Source organism: Pseudopipra pipra, chromosome 4, assembly GCF_036250125.1.
Source record: "Pseudopipra pipra isolate bDixPip1 chromosome 4, bDixPip1.hap1, whole genome shotgun sequence".
In the NCBI taxonomy this organism is placed as follows: Eukaryota; Metazoa; Chordata; class Aves; order Passeriformes; family Pipridae; genus Pseudopipra; species Pseudopipra pipra.
In genome coordinates, this window is record NC_087552.1 from 35,550,116 (window position 1) to 35,570,811 (window position 20,696).

At 40.4% G+C, this 20,696-nt stretch overlaps 1 protein-coding gene across 10 annotated transcripts in view; it reads right to left on the reverse strand.

Annotated features, from left to right (window-relative positions):
• MARCHF1 (membrane associated ring-CH-type finger 1) overlaps positions 1 to 20,086 on the reverse strand; it is a 231,928-nt gene extending 211,842 nt beyond the window's left edge. For 6 of the 10 annotated variants that reach the window (XM_064652380.1, XM_064652379.1, XM_064652382.1 and 3 more), the window contains exon 1: positions 19,973 to 20,086. The gene's annotated coding sequence lies outside the window, so the exon portion shown is untranslated. Of the gene's footprint in view, positions 1 to 19,074; positions 19,160 to 19,905 lie in introns of all 10 variants that reach the window. The other 4 variants (XM_064652373.1, XM_064652371.1, XM_064652370.1 and 1 more) reach the window with 3 other exon arrangements.
• Positions 20,087 to 20,696: the final 610 nt, after the last annotated feature.

Here is a 20,696-nt window from a genome sequence, read left to right on the forward strand (position 1 = left end):
CAGTGATAACACATCTCTTAAGAAAAAAGGGAACCCAACAGTGATAATGCCACATTTTGGTGCTGAAATAGCCACGTTGAGCAAAGGTCAAACAGCCTCCCGCACTCCCAAGGCTTCTTAATCACATCAAAGGATGCTGGTACCTTTGGGGATCCTGTATAACCATTCAAAATTGCCTGTATTAAAAATAATTATTATTGGTGTTGATATATTGATATACTATTTTAAAATTTAATTTCATTAATTTACTATTATTGATAATGTTGATATATTACAATAAAAAATAAAAACAGATGTTTATATTAAAAATAAATTGTCTAATTAATACAAGATACCCAGTAAGAAACCCCATCCAGTCTTTTTCCTTCCCCTCTGACTCATTCTTCATTTATGGACTAAATTTTAGTACTCTGGTAATACACAAGACTTTTCTAAACCATAAATTGGTTTAGCCTGTTTCCTCCTTTGACAACTTTTAACCCTGCCAACAGTTCTCATGTTGACAAGGAAATGGAAGGCTATTCCAGTCTGTGACTGGACAGAGGTTTCATTTCAGCATAAAACAGGTAGTAGGGCAAGCTATGCAGAAAATTTCTACATCAGCTCTTACAAAAGGAGAAGATATTAATTTGAAAATATCTCACTCATACTCATCCTTCCAGAGATTTCATTCACTCCCAATCTCAAACTCACCTACCCACAAGTGACATGCCTGTCTAGATGCCAGGATCACCTGTGCACAACAAAAAGGACAAGAGGCACCAGCTATCAAATCCTCACAATGTTTCTGGCTTTATTCTGAACTTGAAACAACTAAACAGTTCTTGGACAGATCTTCATAGCTTTTAAGAGCCAGGAGCCATTGTGGTTGTGATCCTCCACACTAAAACCCTAAATCTCCATAAATCTTAGGCCAGTTTGTTTTCTGTTCCGGTTTTCTTCATTTGGAATATGGTCTATAGCCTGTTGGGCACGTAGGAAAAGTACTAGTCCACATAACAAGCTTTCACTGACAAGTCACTTGCTCTTCCAGAGGGTATCCTGGTCTTGACCCAAATGAAGTATTCTTTTCTTTTAACGCTTCTGCTGTTTCTGTTTGCTAAACACACCATTTCTATTTCATTCATACCAACCCTGATATATCTATTACAGATCTCTAAAAAAGATTAGCAAAGGTAAGTCAAGCCATCACAAACAGCACAAACTGTCATTCCTGGAAATCCCAGCAAAGAAGCCAAAAGCTGATGACCATCAAAACCAGCATCTGGACAGTGCTCTCAGGCACATGGTGCAATTCCTGAAGTTGTCCTGTGCAAGGCCAGGAGCTGAGTTTATCTAAATTCTGTTTTCTTGATGTCCATCTGCAAAGACCATTCTCCGTTATCCCATAAATTGTAGGTTTTAGTCTTTCATTATGACAATGTACCATATGGGAATGTTTCCAAGGGATAATTAAATACCAACACACAGTATCTTTATGGATAACAGCTTATATTTTTCCTCATAAAGAATACTTTTACTTCCTGTCTTTACAGCATTTGTCTCCTCTGTCTTGATTTTGGCCATGAACCAGACAGACAACTATGTGCTCAGGACTTTCCACAACACTAATACTGATATGTAGGTAGGGAATCCTTCTCCCTAAAGAAAATGTTTTCGGTATTCTGTGCAGCAACTGTTTATCAACTATGCATACTTTCAACAGCTAACAAGCAAGCTTCACATTTAATGCTTTCCACTGAGAACACAGGTTCTCAACAATTACAACTAATTACTATACAGTACCTAAACTAACAAAATCAGGAAAGAGGACTTAGTTTGAAGGAAATCTTCTGACCCAAAATAACCATAAAAAGATGAAACAGAGAATCAAGGCAAAAGTAGGCGAGTCTCAATGAACATTAAATTGATTCTAAAATCCTCCAGTAAGTAAACAAACACCAATGTGTAAAAAGGGGATTAGACCACCAGCTCTTTCAAAAAAACTCTGCATTAACCATTTTTTATTGCTTTCTCTACAAGGTATGGGTTCAGTCAAACAATTTCCAACCTAGAAATAAAACCATTCAGGGGATTTTTTGTTACAGAACATTCCCTAACTGGGAAGCAACATTTCCTGGCAGAAATGCTCACAATTGTCAACTGTTTTGCTACCTGAAACAGCCTCTGTTATTTCCAAGTACTTGCAGTACCTGCCAGTTCTGCGATCGTTACAGCATTCACTACAGGACAAAACACAAAGCCTAAGCTTAAAATGTTGACTGAAAGCCAGACTTGCTGTTTAACAGTTTGAATATTATGCCAAAAATAAGCAGTAAGTTAGTTCAACTGGACTATTGTCAAAACCAGACCTTGCTTAACACAGTAGTAATGAGAGCTGCGGCAGAATACTCACCTTTTCAGCATCACAAAGTTCAAGACAGGAAACATTCTAATCATGTCCTGTAAGATGCATGGTGTTTGTGCCTGTTTATTCCAGCCTCAAAGCTGAGAAAGGCTTGGTGTGTTTGTCCGGTGAGGACGCTACAATTGTCCACCAAGAGAAAGAGCAGCCACTTACAGCACTACCTGTACAGTCCTGCAGAGTATGACAGCTAACCTTTCCCCCGTGGTTACTATTATCATGTAATTACTGCTATATGTCATACTAATATAGTAGCTACATGACAGCCAACTGAAAAAATGGAAGGCATGCTCTTCATTGCTTCAGCATTAAAAAAAAAAAAAAAAAAAATTGATCTAGCAGGAGGATATTTTACATTCCTTGCCTGTGAAAAAGACCAGCCCTCTCAGGTCTAGTTTAGAACAATTACTTTCATTTTGCCAGAAAAAAAGTCTTTCAACCTATGTGACTATTCAGATTTTGAAGCTTTCATTGCCTGTCTGAGCAGGTGAACTTACAAAAAAACGGGTATGTGTTGTATGAAAGCTGTTGAAACAGCATTGACTTCTAACTCCTTGTATCTCATTTCATCTCATTCTAGAGACGAGCACAGAGGAAAGGTCATACCACTGTCACAGACTGAACAAACTTGATAACAATTTTAAATGCAAAAATGGAAGTGTAGCAACTGTGTCTGACAAGGAAAACTTACCCCTGCAAGGCAAAATGTTGCATTTAGTTGCTATCTGATGTTATACTTGAAAGATGTATCTATTTCACTCTGATAAAGTCCTTGCTGGAACAGATACAGTCAAAAATATTTTGATATGTCTGTCTACTCCTAGATTTCCATAGCTGGAAAAAAGATGCCAGCAGTTAAACTGGTGATATTTCTAATCACAGCAATGGCTAGGGTTTACTTCAGTTTAGCACATGCACCTCCACACAAAAACCATCTACGTGGACAAGTACACAGAAACTGCTCCAGAGCCGGCACTAGCTGTGTTTTTGCTAATCAGGCTTGTGAAAAAGAGCCAGCAAATTGGGTAACAGTCACAGTAACAGAGCATTATGCAGCTTCTGGACTGAAGACAGAGCACAAGCAGCTCTGAATATGGGGAGAAGAACAATGTGTTAAACTAGTTGACTATTAAAATAAGGTGGAGGTGCAAAAGATTTTACCTTTTTTAAGAGAATGTACTCTTGAATGCTACTCTAGACTGCATTTCTTTACCAGTTTCTCCTTCTGTTCCTCTTCCTTCTTCCCCCACCCCCATTCTTCTTTTTCTTCTGGAAGCCTTATGGTTTGTCAAGTAATTTTTTTTAACGGTTTAAAAGAATTAATGGGATGAGCAAACAACTTTCTGGGAGCTCTATCCAGGATGTTTCCTTGGCCATAAATAACTAACTAGTTTCAAAAACAGCATTGCTCTATTTCAGTTGCAGAGCAGGTGGTCTGTTAAATCCTAAAAGTTATGTCTGTTAGTTAAGTGTTCATGTAAATATTTCATTAGGCTTCCTGGCTTATAATAAGCATTGCTTAACACTATTTTATGCAACACAAGCTGCAGAAATCATTCTACCAAGGGGAAAGAAAAAAGATGGATGAGAATTGGATAACTTCAGTTGTGGGTTTTTTTTTAATATCAAGGAAAAAACATCATGAATTTTAAGTTAAATGTGCCTGTTTAGGGAAGATACATCTTGTTTCATGTCGACATTTTATAGTCTAGGCAAGTAAGCCCACATTATCCCTTTTTTTTCTTAATTATAAACTTATTCAATTATTTTAAAATATCTTTCCTTAAAAAATTACTTTATAAATAGCTTAAGAAAATATAGGACATGTTTTTTCACAACAACTAACCATAAATTAATTTATTTCTATAACATGTTTTGTGATCAAAAAACATTATTAATCTCTTTGTGTTCCAAAGCAATAAAGAGAAAAAGTCAAGCAGGAGTAGCATATAGCTGTTTAGATGTTAATAGTCAATCTATTTGTATTTCTATAAAGTTGAGGGATCTATCTGTTGGTTGACTGGTGCTCTCCCAGAACACTAACAATTAAACACTACCAGAAGTTGCCTAGTTTCTCTGTCAGTTTTGCAAGACATCATCTGTTTTATTTCCTGGCATTTCCTCCTTGGAAAGTGATTTAAATAATCCTAAAATGCAAATAACACACAGGTTTAATTATACTTTAAACAGCATTTTTATTCCTATTTTTATTTTTTCTTGTTCATAAGATTGAGGAAAGAAACCTTTTCCTCAGATAATTTTAATGATCCTGCTCTCAGATGTCTGTTATATTATTTGTTCTCTCATGAAATAAACTATTTTATTATTAGCCCAAAAAGCAACATTGTCTGTCATAATTCTTATTAGTTTGTCAGTATAGAAGAGCACAATTCACTGCCCTTGCAATAACGAAGTTTTGCATGCTTCAACAGTATTGTGTAGAGATAGTGAGGCATAAAGTTGTAATTTAGAGATCCAAAAATAGGCTTCGATTCTTATTTAACTAAAGGTGAAATCAAAAAGTTAGTATCTGGAGGGAAAAAAACAGATTTTTTTTTCCCCATTTCCAGTAAAGCATCTGCATTCTCTCTGTACATTTAAAGTAATGCACAACAACTGCGACGATTGCACAGGGAATTGCAGACAACATAATGCATGAAGCACCATTATGGAACCGCACAGCCAACACGGCATTAAGGCATGGACAACCTTCCAGCTCTATAATGACTATTTCAGAGGAATAAAAGTAAAACTCATACAGCTGCAGTCCTATGGAGACCATAACACTACAGAGTGAAGCAGAAGGAGAACTGGAGTAAGCTTCACACTACTCCTCAGTAATATTTAAGTAGGAAGCTAGGTCTGAGGCTAAATTATTAAAAGCGAGAGCAGAATTCTCTTCTACAAATTTGCTAAACCAAAAGGTACCCATTATAATGTAATGTCATTTCCTGAATAATACTGAACATTTTTAAATGTAGACATGATACCTGGCTCAGAAGTATCTCCAGACACTAACACATAGAGCTGTACAGTCTCTACAGCAAGTAAGCACTAAAATTCCTAATCATCTAATTCTTCTGCAGATCAGATCCTGACTTTCAGATCAGGCACCCAGAAAAGGAGAAGAATGACGCAGTGAAAATACACACTTGCAAATAAAAAAAAATTAAAAATACTAAATAAACAAACTTTAAAAAATAAAAAATAGGTCTAGCATCAAACAGGACCTATGTGGGTAGAAAAGGATATACGCCATATATCCCGGGTAACATTTAGCTGCCTGACTACAAGAAGTCCTCCTCCCCTATTGTGTATTCACTGTGTAGTATAAAATGAGGTTAGAGCTCTACAGATAAAAATGTCATACAGCTCTGATTTATCCCCAGCACATCAAAATTTTGAGCAACGGTTCTATGGAAAGGGGACAAAAGGTATGGAAAAAGGTATTATACACATCTGTAATACATACTCACATACACCAAAGAAACCTGCAGAACAACTAGGGTCTGCTATAATAGCCAAAGTAGGTAACAGTGATGAGGTGGTATCACCTGTGTGATCGATAACTCAAATTAATGGGACATTTTGTCTACGCCGTTGTCACACTAGCACATCAACCTGGCTTCATTTGGGCACACCTGCCTGTCTGCCTTCACCATCTCAAACCACACATGCTGTGTTGAGCTGATGTTCTTGTTAACTAGTTCCTTATTATTCTCTCTCATTAGTATCTTTATCTGAATCACATCCTACCAGATCAATTCTTATTTTTTAGCACATATCATTTTTCTAGCCTAGACTCTGAATATCACTTCCCCATCCTACAGTTTGATTCCTCAGGTTTCATGCATTCATCTCTCTGGGTTTGTTCCCTTCCCTGTTATTTTCTCCTCCTAGTTCTGCTTTTGCAGGACTCTTACTTCTAAGCAGCTTTCTCTTCCAGAGCTCCCGGGCAGCAAACAGCAAGTGTCAGTTGGGCTGCTCAACACCCTCATCTCCCACAGAGTGAAGGACTCACGTCTGTGATTTCAGAGTAATCCCACTTTGGCCCAGCCATTAAGTTTTACAGAGGTTTTAGCCAATGAAGTCTAGGTCTTCCTAGAGCAAAACCAAGTGTTTTTGAGCTTTACTATTTTCCACAAGCAATTAAATCTTCTGAGGAAGGGGAGAAACTCGTTCCTCAGACAAGAATCAATCTATTCTGTTTCAAGGGCCCTATCCTGAAGCATCAGTATATTAAGTTTTCCACTGCATTTGACAGTTATCTTTTGCCCCCCAGCTCAGCTCTCTGACCTCGCTGAAACCTTCAAAAATTTCTACTCAAAAGACTGGTAGACATCACACAGGGAGTTTAAAGCCCAGCAAAAGGTGTAAGTAACAATGACCAATGTCATATATCAAGAAATGCTGACTTTAAATAGATTATTAGGATAAAAGAAGAGTATTCATCATTTATCACATTGTTAAACTACCATTTCAACTATCTACTTTAGAACTTTACCCAAGAAAGCTCCTTTCTTGTTTTTTTTTAGCAATTTAACATTTCTACATGTTAAAATTTCCATTGCCTTTCTAAGGAAAATGCTGTTACCTCCAAATTGTTTTCACTTTCCTGTAGTTGTTGAAACTGGTTGCTTTTGTTTGAAAACCTTTCCCCACACCACCGTGGACAGAGAGCCAAATCTGCTGTCAAATATGCTTTTACTATATTGGTTCACTTTATCTTTATTTTAGGAAAATACTACAGAAAAAGAGTTTCTTGCTCCATGAATTTAGTTCCTTGTTCTGATAGGCATCTCATGATCTTATGAAAACTTCTTCATAAATCTCAGACTCTAACACAGTAAGATATGGTTTGAAATAAAACACCTTCAGTTGGGAGACTATTCTACTGATTAGAAACTCTAATTTCTACAGTAAATTTATACACAGTCAACATGGTTATTTCCTCTCCTATCAGCATTGCCTCATTCCAAGTAATTCTTTCCATGTGATTATCCCCACACATTTATACAGTACTTACTCTATACATTTCATTTTACCATAGAAGTCAAGCTTCCAAATAATGACATAATACAAGTCAAAAAAGGTTGACACTACATTTTGTTTCTTAAAAACAAAATTGATCTTATTTACAGCTTAGCTATAAAGACAGCTGAGGCAAAGGGACCCTTAATCAGTCACACTTCCTTACAGTATCAGTCTCCTCAATAAATTCCTAATACCTTTTTCTAATTTTCTTTTACTAATATACACAGAAATACCCCTTCCTACAAAAGCACTTTAAGAACTTGAGTAACACTGACGTCAAAACCATAATCCTGCAATTCCCTGGATTAATTTTTCCCCCTTAAAAAAAAAAACAAACCAAAAAAAAGTACACTACCCTGTCACTGCCTAATTAGCTAGCTGCTCCACTTCCCAGTCAATCTGGACTCAGATTCCAACTTAATTTCCATTTCCATACTTCTACATCTTTTCCTGCAGGCAACTCGAATTACTTCTGTATAACATGGCACACAGTGAAGTTTTCAGACAAACCAAGACTTTTAATGTTTCCCATTCCCACTCTTGGAAACACATCTGATGAACTTTGTGCTCCTTACTCCAATATCCTTTGCAAGGTCTAACTGAGCTTGATAGTTTCTCTGTGCAAGCTCCTTACTCCAGTCCTAAGGCACTGGAAACTTAGTTGTGATGATGAATACAATCATTCTTTCATGAGCTCAAGTGTATCTTAATGATGGCTCTGCAGAACACACATATGTTTAACTGTGGTTTAAAAAGAAGTAATTATAATGGTTACAGCCTTTAGAAGTAGCCTAAGTTCTGAAAGACATATACAGAAATACTGGTGGCAATTCTGGAGAAAAAATGAGTTCCATTCAATTAGGTACAACATCACCACAGGCAATCAAAAGCACTCCCTTGGTTTTTGTTTTTTAACAATTATCATTATCTGGATTCCTCACAGATGTTTAAGTAATGTCGTAAACCATACTGTAGCTTATTGCTACTGACTAGTCCTTTAACTGAAGAATAATCCCTTTCAAGTTTTAAAATAAAAATCTAACTTAACTAGATTTCACACATCACGCATGAGGAATTTGTATTCCACAGCATAAAGCCAAATAAGGAGGCAGCAAGAATGTGCTCTAAAACAATTACATATTATTCATTCCCACATATTATTTAACAAAATATTTGTATCATCATTTTACTCTGTAAAATTCCAATAAGCAAATGAAGATGGTTGTATACGGTTAGACTATATGATAAAAGCTCATTTTAACCCCAACAAAGGAGCACAGGAAGACAGTGACAAGTGGGGGAACACAAATAATACCTTGCCCATCTTCTCCCAGGTCCACCACAGGAGTAATTAGCCCATTAGAGAACTCTCTCTACAAACCCCAAGGACCACAGGGCTTCAGAATGACAGGCAGGAACACAAATTAGGGACTTGGAAGGAAGGGAGGCTTCATCCAGACTCTTCCCAGGGCTATCACAGGAGAGCCTCAGTCACACTGTCCAGGTGTTAAACCCGTCATGGGAGTGCCCAGGGGTGTGGGACACATTATGGGACATACGAGAAGGGCATTTGGGGATTGCACAGGACTTGCTACGGGATGTTTACAGGAGGAGCGAAAGGCAGGAACAGAGATGGATTCACATGATTTAGGGAGGAACAAGCATGAGAAAATAGAGGAGTAAGTAGATAAAAAGAGCTAGTTGCATGCAAATATTTTGCTGGTTGAGTCACTTGCCTGGTCATGCACTGCCTCTCTGATCAGTATAGTCTGTCCCATCTGCTTATTAAATCCCTTCTAGCCCTTTTCTGGGTGAGTGGTATGTTCATTCTGCATGTGTGCACAGGGGGCTGAGCACAGCAACTGGGGTGGGACTGCCAGCCACCAGAGAAATTGGGGCAAGTGGCTGCAAGGGTCAGCCTGGGCTGTGTCATGGGAACATGTGTCTGCAGTGCAGCACCTGGAGCGGGTGGAGGAGCACATTCACCTGTGTGCATGTGTACTGGGAATATGTGTTCAGCCTGGCTGCTGGGTGGAGCTGGGGCATGGAGCTCTGGCGGTCTCATCCCTCTCAGGCTGCAGAACTGGCCTGATATTTTCCTCTAGCACAAAAGAAGAAAAGGTTTTTGAAATTTTAAACACAGCAGATGTTTAAAACAATATTTTCTTTTCCCATTTCACACATAGTAATCATCATCCTTCATTCCGTATCTCTGTTCTGTTTCTTTTTCCATTACTTTTCCACTCAGATCATTTCACCCACTTCTATCAATCTTCTCTTATCATAGATATTTTCTTTCCTCCTTTTCACTTCCACCCTACACCATCTCAGATTTTAGCAGTTTGTTTTCCTCTAGTCTGCTTAGGCCTTTCTCCTTTTTCAATAATCTTACCTTCCTCTTGCTCTCCATAAAATTCTTTTTATCATTTCCTCTTTAAATTTCTCAACCACCCTTTCAGTAGGGATAAAAACTGCCCCTTACACTTTCTGTCACTTCTCATCAGAGTTCTTCCCGCTTGCCAAAATCTCTTCTTTGTAACATCACTCTCTTTCAAAGCAAAACACATGCAACTGAAGCCCTCATCTTCTTACTTAAATAAAACAGGGCTGTTTTAAAACACTGACCAAACAGGGTTTGCACTAAAGTTTTTTCACAGGAGGACAGAATGAAATCAGTACACTATTACTATGAATGCTGTTCAAAAGACTCAAAAAATTTAGAAAAAAGTTACAAAGTGCAAGAGACTGTTCACGTAATAAACTTATCAAGAAAACACTCAAGGGTTATCTGTTTCTTTTCCCTTTCTCCTCTGTGTGTTGTTGGAGAAAAACACAATTTGTGAGACTTTAATTTCTTAGGCTTTGCTCTACCTTAAGTCACTCACCTTACCAACTTCAACATAACCATATAAAATTGCAAAGTTGAGTTCTTCACTCTAGCAAGAGTTTATCAAAGAGCTATTATCTCTTTTAAACATTTTGCCTTTAATAGACAGGCAGTCCCTTTTTCTCAGCTCCACAGAATACTGCATCCCACCAGCTGTGAAGATCAGCATTTGAGATGGAATTAAATTTGGATTTTTTTGCAGGTATGCCACCTTCCATCCAATACCTCAGATCATCTGTTAGGACTTCAACTAATTTAAGGCATTGATTTTACTGTTTGATTTTTAAGAAGGTATTATACAAACAAGGAAAGTTCATAGTAAACATTTTCAATCCTGTAGAGTTATGTTTACTAGCTTTATGGAAACATCTGACTTCACAAAAACCCACACTCATCAGCTGACTCTTTAAGGCTGTTTACCCACAAATAAAGCTAGCACATAGAAAGACAATTTGATACCATCACTACATAGAGAAATTTTCTACATGGCACTGAAATGCGTCCCATTAGCTGATGTGTACTTGGCAGAAAGATTTTAAATAGAAGAGATCATACCCCTGTGAGGAGATAGCAGACATCTTTTGAAGGGGGCTGGCACTCAGAAACCATGCTTTATGTTTCTCTCCAAAGAGCAGCACAGACCCTCTGAGCCTGAAGCAGCAATGATGTAATGTAGCACATTATCCACCACAGGCCAGGACGGGAACGTGCCTGCATTCATAAATTACGCAGCAAGGACTGGTCACACAGCCTGATGCCAGTTTCATATACTGGAAATGCTGAAGTAGAAGGTCTTCCCTTGGGAACCATAGTCATTCCTGTCTTATGACAGCCAAGGAAGCATGATTAGATTTGTGCTAGCATATGGGACTTTCACTCTGAAGCCTATTTCTGAGGAAGGGTTTTTCCTTAGTCCAGTTGATGGCATCAAGGACCTTGAAACAAGAGCAACAGAGAGCTCACTGCAACTGCCTCTGCACTGAGCCAATCCTGAATATCAGAGATCTGGAGTTCACACCATGTCCTTCTGCTACAGAAAGAGCTTCTAGCTGGTGGTTTCCAGCAATACGCAAGGATTAATGCTGCAGTCCATATTATTCTCCCAGTCTCCTTTCATCACACTTAAGTCCTACAATGTCTTACAGCCCATGTCTTACATGGGCTTCTCCTTAAAAACGTGAAAGAGAATCATAGAATATCCTGAGTTGGAAGGGACCCATAAGGATCATCAAGCCCAACTCTTAGCCCTGCACAGGACCATCCCCAAGAGTTACACCATGTGCCTGAGAGTATTGTCCAAACACTTCTTGAACTCTGGCAGGCTTGGTGCTGTGACCACTTCCCTGGGGAGCCTGTTCCAGTGCCCACCCACTCTATGGATGAAAAACCTTTTCCTAATATATAACCTAAACCTCCTCTGACATAACTTCAAGTCATTCCTTTGGGTTCTGTCACTGGTCACCACAGAGAAGAGATCAGTGCCTGACCTTCCTTTTGCCTCCTCTCATGAGGAAGTTTTAGACAGCATGGAACACATGCACACCCTTGTCCTGTCTGAAGACAGCTCCAAAAGTTCACTTCTTCACTGGCCAGAAATCATATGTTAGTTCTTATTTTATTACTACTTTATCTCATGCCAAAATTGTGTCCTTATAATACATACCTAACTTGGTTCATGTTACATCAATTTCACTTCTGAAGCAATGTATTAGTAATTGGCTTCCTCTTCAAACTTTCCTCCATGCTAAGTCCCTTTCTTCCATAACATGATTGGCACTTTTTTTTTCTTCTGGAAAAGACTCCAGAGAAGACAACCTTGAGGAAAGGAGGGAGAACCCTATCTCCCATGAGACCCACAGTCATCAAGCCATCACAATGTAAGCTACACTCTATGGAGGCCAAGGAACTGCCCCCTCAACTGCAAAGATGGCCTTCCCTTACAGTACTTTTGTTTGGAATCTCTTCTCTGCTTTAGACAGCTAATGGGCAGAAACTGGAAAAGAGATTAGTACGCTGCTGACCTCAAACACATTTTCACTCAGTGATGCAGCATAACCAAAACAACTTTGGCGTGCACAGCTGCCCCCTACATCTCCTCAGTGGGAGACCTAACCATACAATGCCATTATGATTACATTTCCAAAAGTTCCTGCAGAACCATGGTGCCATTTCCTTTCCCCAGAGTGTCCCCTCTACAGCTGTGTAACACAACATGAAGTAAAAAACATAACACAATATGAGGGAGCAGTTAATTGTAGTACTTATAAAGATATTAAAAAAGAATAGATAAACTATTCCTATGAGAAGAATAGAAAGCCTTACACAAAAATCAGTCAATGACCACTACCTTATTTAAAGAACTTAATTTGCAATAGAGATAAACAGAAAAGGAAGAATGTTGTTCTGAATTGCAAATGAAACAAGCTTCTGGTTTTAGATTGTCAAACTCCCCTGTAGAAATACTTAAACTGTTCAGTGTTATGAAGTATTTTGTACCCCACGTTTTCCACCATGTCCCACGTTGCCCACTATTTTAATACAGTCAAATTTAACGCACCCTTTTTGCAGAAATCATGTTTGACATCTAATTTTGTCTACCTGAAAGTCAATTTGGAGTTACAAATAGACCAAACTTTGATTTCAGTTGCTGGTGGGCAATTGTAGAAACATTCCCAGTACACTGTACCCTTCTTAATCTTCCAGACTTAAGTTACATATTTTATTCTACTTATGTCTGAGAGTTTGGACTACTGTTTTTTGTCTACAAGGCACAAGCACACTGCTATAAGTGAAATAAAGACAACTTGAGGTCACGCAGCTTGCCTTTGCAAAAATGCACGCAATGACTAAGATGAAGTTTTAACAATTGTTTCACACTTTATTAAATTATCAAGCTATTACTTCACAAAATCACAGAATAGTTAAGACTGAAAGGGACCTCAAGAGATCATCTAGTCCAACCCCCCTGCCAAGGCAGGGTCACCTAGAGCAGGTTTACATAGGAACACATCCAGGTGAGTTTTGAATGTCTCCAAAGACAGAGACCACAACCTCCCTGGGCAGCTTGTTCCAGTGCTCTGTCACCCTCAATGCAAAGAAGTTCTTCCTCACGTTGAAGTAGAACTTCCTGTGTTTTAGTTAATGGCCATTACTCCTCGTCCTGTCACTGGGCACCACTGAAAAGAGTCTGGCACCATCCTCTTGGCACCTGCCTTTGAGATCTTTGTATGTATTGATGAGATCCCTTCTCAGTCTTCTCTAAACAGGCCCAGCTCACACAGCCTCTCCTCATAAGAGAGATGCTCCAGACCACTAATCATTTTGGTGGCCCTCTGCTGGACCTTCTCCAGAGGGGATGATAACCTCCCTCAACCTGCTGGCCACACTCTTCCTGATGCACTCCAGGATATCAGTGGCCCTCCCGGCCACAAGGACATGCTGCCAGCTCATGGTCAATTTGTCATCCATCAAGACCCTCAGGTCTTTCTCCTCAGAGCTGCTCTCTAGCCCCCAACCTGTACTGGTTCCTGGGGTTATTCCTCCCCAGGTGCAGGACCCTGCATTTGCCTTTGCTGAACTTCATTATGTTTCTCTCTGCCCAACTCTCCAGCCTACCAAAGTCCTGCTGAAGTAGTGCAGCCATCAGGTGTATCAGCCACTACCTCCAGTTTCATAACATCAGAAAACCCTTTGTCCAGGTCATTGATAAATAAGGTAAGACTGGACCAAGTATTGATCCCTGGGGAACACCACTGACTACAGGCCTCTAATTGGATTCTATTCCACTGATCAGGACCCCCTGCCATTCAGCCAGTTCTTCATCAACCCACATTTCCTGAGCTTACCTATGAAAATGCTGTGGGAGACAGTGTCAAAAGTCTTGCTGAAGCCCAGGTAGACAACATCCGCTGCCCTCCCCCTGTCAACCCATCCTGCCATGCCATCATAGAAGGCTGTCAGATTGGTCAAGCATGATTCCCCCTTGGTGAATCCATGCTGACTACTCCTGATGACCTTCTTTTCTTTTACGTGCCTGATGATGACCTCCAGAATGATCTGTTTCATCAACTTTCCAGGGATGGAGGTGACTGGCCGGTAGTTTCCTGGGTCCTCCTTGCCTTTTTTGAAGGTGGGATTAACTCTGGCTTTCCTCCAGTCATCAGGCACCTCTCCTGCTCTCCATGGTTTTTCAAAGATGATAGAGTGTGACTTACGGGTTTTAAGTCTGCCTAGACAATATCTAACCCAACCCTTTACAATTGGGAGGAAAGTCCTTCTTTCTCCAGCCTTCCTCTCTTACCTCCAAGGTCTGGGATTCCTGAGGGCTGGCCTCAGTAGTAAAGACTTAGGTAAAAGAGCCATTCAGTAGTTCCATCTTCTCTGTGTCTTCTCTCACCAGGACACCCAACTGATTCAGCAACATCTCCACATTTTCCCTAATCTTCCTTTTGCTGCTGATATACTTGTAAAAGCCCTTCTTTTGTCCCTGATATCCTTTGCCAGACTCAATTCCAAGTGGGCCTTGGCTTTCCTCATTGCATCCCTGCATACTCTGACGATGTTCCTATAGTCCTCCCATGTGGCTTGTCCCTTTTTCCACATCCCATAAATTTTTCTTCTGTTTGAGATTTGCTAGAAGCTCTCTGCTCATCCATGCAGGTCTCCTGCCCCCTTTGCTTGATTTCTTGCTCACAGGGATATAATGGTCTTGAGCTTGGAGGAAGTGATGCTTGAATATTGACCTGCTCTCTTGGACCCCTTTCTTTTCTAGAGCCCCAAGCCAAGGGATTCCTCTAAGTAGGTCTTTAAATAGGTTGAAGTTAGCTCTCTGGAAGTTCAGATGGATGGCCCCAGACCCTCTCCAAGTTAGAAAATTCTCAAGATTGCATACAGCAAACCTACACTGACACCACTTTTCCTACCATGCCATGCAATATATCAAGAAAAGCTTACATAGAACAAAACTGCACTTCTATTTTATCTTATCTTCCAACTTCCAGTAACAGCTGCATCTAGCTCCAGTTTCTTTGCTCTTCTTTCTTTGTTCGTTTCTTATATAGGGTAGGTGGGTGCATATTCACAGAACACTTCTGCTGATTCAGAAAGAACCGTTGCCTCTAACACCCTGCTCAGCGCTGCCTGTGCAGACAGACACACCGAGCATGCAATACATACAGCTACCCCACTCCAAAACATAGAGTTCAGCCAAGCTAGTACGGGATAGCAGCTAACAAGCTAAGGTTTCATGTTGTGCTGTACTTTCCACCACTGTCATAAAGTAGGCATGCTCACATGTCATAGGGACAAGCATAGATGGGTCAATTCTGGAAGACATTCTTATGAAGAAATCTGGTAACAGACAAGCAAAGTTTGTGGGATAAAAACCAGGCAGGAACATTAAAACTCTTCCTACACACGAGGTACTAGAAATGCTTTCAACACCTTGAAAGCCACATTCCTCATACAAAAACATTCATTTTGTAAGATTATAAAAGAACGAGAAATATAGTATCATTTTCACTGTAAAATAAGAAACTTTGTTTTTCAATAATCACCTAGTCTGATATTAACTTTATACCCATCCACAGCTCAGCATTGCCAAGGCCTCTCACAATACACTCATTATAAGACCTATCTTGTACACCTGTCCTAAATCCAGCAGGATAGCACTGTGGCAGTACAATCACTCAAAGCACCTTTAATGACTGTATCCCAAAAATCATTCCATAGAAGGCAAGTTACAAGCAGTATTGAAATACCCAAGGGAGCTGTGAAACGACACTGAATAACGCAATATTATCAAAATCCCTACTACTTTCAAATTGTAGAACTCTAATCAATGAGATTTAAGTTTCAGCATATGCCTAGTTGCCAGTGAAACTGGGGAAAGAAAAAGGCATTGAGCCATCAAAATGGATACACAAAACCAGGTAAAGTTATTTTACCATTTCAAATTGCTTTAACTGCATCATAAAGTCTACTTTTTAAATAGGTGTTTATTTCTCTTTCCTGAAGAATCTGATATAAATTGCTGTATTATCACACACCTTCCTGGAACAAAATCCCCTTTTCATTTACCAATGAATTGGAAAAATACTATCCAGCAGAAGAGATATCCTTTTGTCTGGCCTGTGATCATTCTCTTCACTTTAAAGGAATGCACCTCATTAACCCTGGTAATTAACAAGGTTATTCTCATCATATTAAAGGTTTAAGTTCCTCTATTAAGTCATTATTTGAACTTGCACTGCTATTAAGATGATGAGGCTATTCTGGACTTAATTTCACATAACAAGATGTTCCTCTTTAAAGATCCTAATTTTTTTTCAAGTCAAGGCATATAATTTCATTGTCTTGTATGCTACATAGAATCATACAATGATTTAGGTTGGAAGGGACATGGACCATCTAGCTCCAACCCCCATGCCACAGGCAGGGACACAATTAGCAAATCTACCTGATTAAGGAATGTATAATATACTTACAAAAACCCCAAACAAAATCAAAATTGAAAACCTAAGAAGGGGTAAGGCAGTAATGCAAACAGTCAGCAAAAACATTAAAGAGGCATCTGGCAGCAGCATGGCTGTGGCAGCAGGAACGAGAGAAAATTGAAAAGGAGAAAAGGACCAAAACTATAAGGAGATGTAGTCTTGGGAAAAGACTACTAGTAGATGCATCAACTCCTAGCTGGACCATTTCAATAAGACTCCACAGACTACAGTGAAATTTCCAATTCCCATGCTTCCCAAACTTCCAATTCCCATTATGTCCCTGACTACATTAGGGGGGTTGGAACTAGATGATCTTTAAGATCCCTTCCAACCCAAACCAATCTATGATTCCATGCCCTTTGCAATGCAAGTGTATAATACATATTTGGGGCATTTTCCTCTTAGATCATATGTGAGTTTTCCCAGGACTGTTTAGCTAATAAAGTCTTCCAAATATCTAATAAATGCTTTAATTTTTGCACATAGGTGTTCCTAGTACATGAACTTGCTTCCTCCACAAGATAAAAGCCAGTTGTCTAAGTCAGACAGCTATTCTGAGGATATTAAAAATTGCAGCAGTCACATATAGAAATCCCACATCAAATATAAAAATACAGAAGACGGTTTATCTCATTATCCATGCTGACATCATATTAGTTGATGTGTGCAGTAGTTAACAAACATACGGGAAAATTAGTCACAATTACTCAGATTTGACTATGCAGGTTTTATTGGCAGCACACCTAACACCAGAGAATTCAAGCACCTTAAATGAAAATATCTAGCAACATCAAATTAACACTAAGGGTTTTGCAAACAAGCTTTCTTTGCACAGAATTCAGTCCTTGTGAAATAGCAATAATAACATCCTTTAAATGTCAGATAAATCAAGAGAACTTTCTGTTATAACATAAGGATTATTACAGTGCTGCTTGGATCAAACATTAAAAGGAAACAAGTTCACAGAGTTAAGGTCAAGGTCAGCTGCCAGCCTATAGGAGAGTTTCAAGAACTGCTGTTTTGTCCCATCCATGCACCTTAAAAGGGTGTCATTCATTTCATGTGCATTTCCACATGGAAAATTTTCATTTTTTTTGTATTTTAAAGCACCCACTGCTAAATCTTGTCACAAGTACTTAGCAATGTGAGAAAAACATTAAACTATTCCCATAAACAGTGTCAAGAGTGCTGTGAAATATTCAGAATAAAGACACTATGCAAGTCTAATCAGCATAATAACTCCCTTGGGAATTATCAATTTGCAAATCTCTCAAACCCCTAAAAAGGGTAAAGAAGTTGTTGAAAATATAGCAGGGTACCCACAAACGAGCCATATATTGCTTCTTTTTTTTTTAAAGTCTATTGCAAGTAACTGTTCTTCACCAGAACAAACTATGCACATTGCACATGAGATTAATACAGGACATAACGGAGAGCAATATTTAACCATCATGACAACTTTATGTAAGTTTGCATGAGACTTTTGGTCAGTAATATTAGACACTAGCAGAGTTTTTACCATTATAGGAACTGCCATCACTGCCTCCAAAACACCCTTGTATGTGGTTTGAACATTGGGAAATTCACCTGAGTTCTCACAGGTTCCACTGCTATCTTTGTTATTTAACACATTTCAGTTTTACTTTTTAAATTGTCCTTTTCCCATTGAAACCAATACCCAGTGAAGAGCAAACCTGTGAGTTTCATTGCCATTAATTAGTTTCCTTCCTCTCTCAAACACAATATATACACAGCATGCATCTCCTCACACCCCACACCCAGGAGACTTAGGGACAGAACCCCAAACAGAAGGGTTTGTTTTTCAACAAGAAGTTTAAAGAGTTTAAAACTACTATTTTTTTTCCTTTCCTTTTTTTTAAACAAACACTGAAAATCACCAGAGTGGCATTGGCATTGCTTTAATCAGTTTAAACTTGAAGACAGGAACTCTAATTAAAATCGGGAACTCTAGCTGTAAGAAACAGCTAATTAGTTCCCAACTTTTTAATGAAGTGCTGTGGTGGAGTACATATTAGCTGTTCAGTATTAAAAAGGAAATGTTCTGCAAGATAAGCTCATTCTCTCAAGTAGTACATCAGTTTGTCTATTTATTTCAATCCATGCCCTGTCACAGGGATTTAAGAAAACACACTACAATAGCTATCAGATTTACAGATCTCCATCCATACACAGTAAGATAATTGAACTTTGCAGTATTTCAAAGAGAGAAGGAGAAATACAAGGCAGTTCATTACCTTTCTGTTAGGCAATGAAGACAACTGAAATCACATTACAGTATAAGGTTGCGTTTCCCTCCTTTCAATTCGTTCTTGGCCACAACTTGCAAACACAAGGAAAAAGAAGACGGGGAAGAAGCGAGAGAAAGCATTTTATGCTTGTGTTCCCAAAAAGTCTGGGCAAAATATAAGCGATAGAGGAAAAGTGAGAACTGCCAGATAAAGAGAAACCTTGGCCAGTGAGTCTCCGCAAGACATGCTGACAGCACTAAGAACATGAACAACTTCGTCCACATTTCCACAGCTTTTAGTGTCCCCTTTTGTAAGGCTGGTACTTCTATCCCCCCCCTCCCACATACAGAGCATCAACTAAAAAAGAAATCACTTAAAAATTGATTACAAACAAAGGCCAGGTTCTCCCGCGTTCCCACGCCAGGATTTTCAAACCCGCGTTCCCTCTTGTCGCGACATGCCACACTTACTCAGAAAGCCCTGATCATTAAAGCGGCATTTACGATGGTGTCAAGCGGAGGAGGGTGTGAAATCGCCCCCGAGGGGCCGGAGTAGCCAGGGCCGCTGCTGCCCAAGCGCCGGCCCGACGGAGCGGCCAAACCAGCCCAGGATCTGCCGGGAATCTTGCCCTGTGCCTCCCGCACCCGGCACCGCCCGGAGGGACCAGGGGCAGGACCAGGGGCAGCACCAGGAGCCCGCGCGGGTGCCCTGATGCGCTTCTCCCAAAAAAAGACCTCAAAACCACAACAAAACAAAAAAATACCAACAAACCAACCAACCCAGCCCTACCCATACTCCCCCTACCCCCCCCAAAAAAAAAAAAGGCAGCACTCGTACCCGGGACCCAGCAGGTGCCCCGCCGCCACCGCTCCGGGCCGAGCCGCGCCGCCCCCCGCGCACTCACCAGCGGCGGGACGAGGTGCCGCGGAGAGCCCGCTGCCGGGGCGGCGGGTCAGACTCCCGCCGAGATGCTCCCTGCGCCCCATCCCGTCTCCCGCCCAGCACGATACTGCCACCACCCCCGCGCCGCCGCCCGCACCGCCCCCCGCACCGCCCCATGATGTCACCCCTCCGGGCCGCCCCGCCCAGCCTCCGCCGGCAGCGGGGCCGCGGCATGCGGAGACCCCCGGGTATTGCGGGAGGAGCCGCCTCCGCGCCCTCCCGCTGCCCCCAGCCTTGCCGTGTCGGGAGGGGCGGCTGTGCCCGCGGCGGCCGCTCGAATGGAAACGACTACGTGGGAAAAAGCCGTGTGGTCAGAGCTTTCACGCCAGGGAATTCGCCCCCTTTCCTTCTCTACCCCTGTTTCTGCTTTTCCCGTGAAATAGCCTTAAAAATCAATATGTTACAAGTATAGAAATCGCGCGTGGAACCCCTGGGCGAGGAGAGGCAAAGAAGTTGTTTGCGGGTTTATTTCCCTTCGTATTAAAAACTGGAGTGGTCGCCTGGATTCTCCCCCTCCCCTCAGAGAGCTGTGCAGAAATGGCATCTCTAAGCCTTTAGTTCAGCACGGAGAAGATTATGGGGAGACACGACACGGGCGGGGAACGACAGGGGCACAGGACAACATGCATCTCGTAATTCTCATGTCGTGTTTGAAAATAAGTTTGAACGGCTTAGATACCTTAACA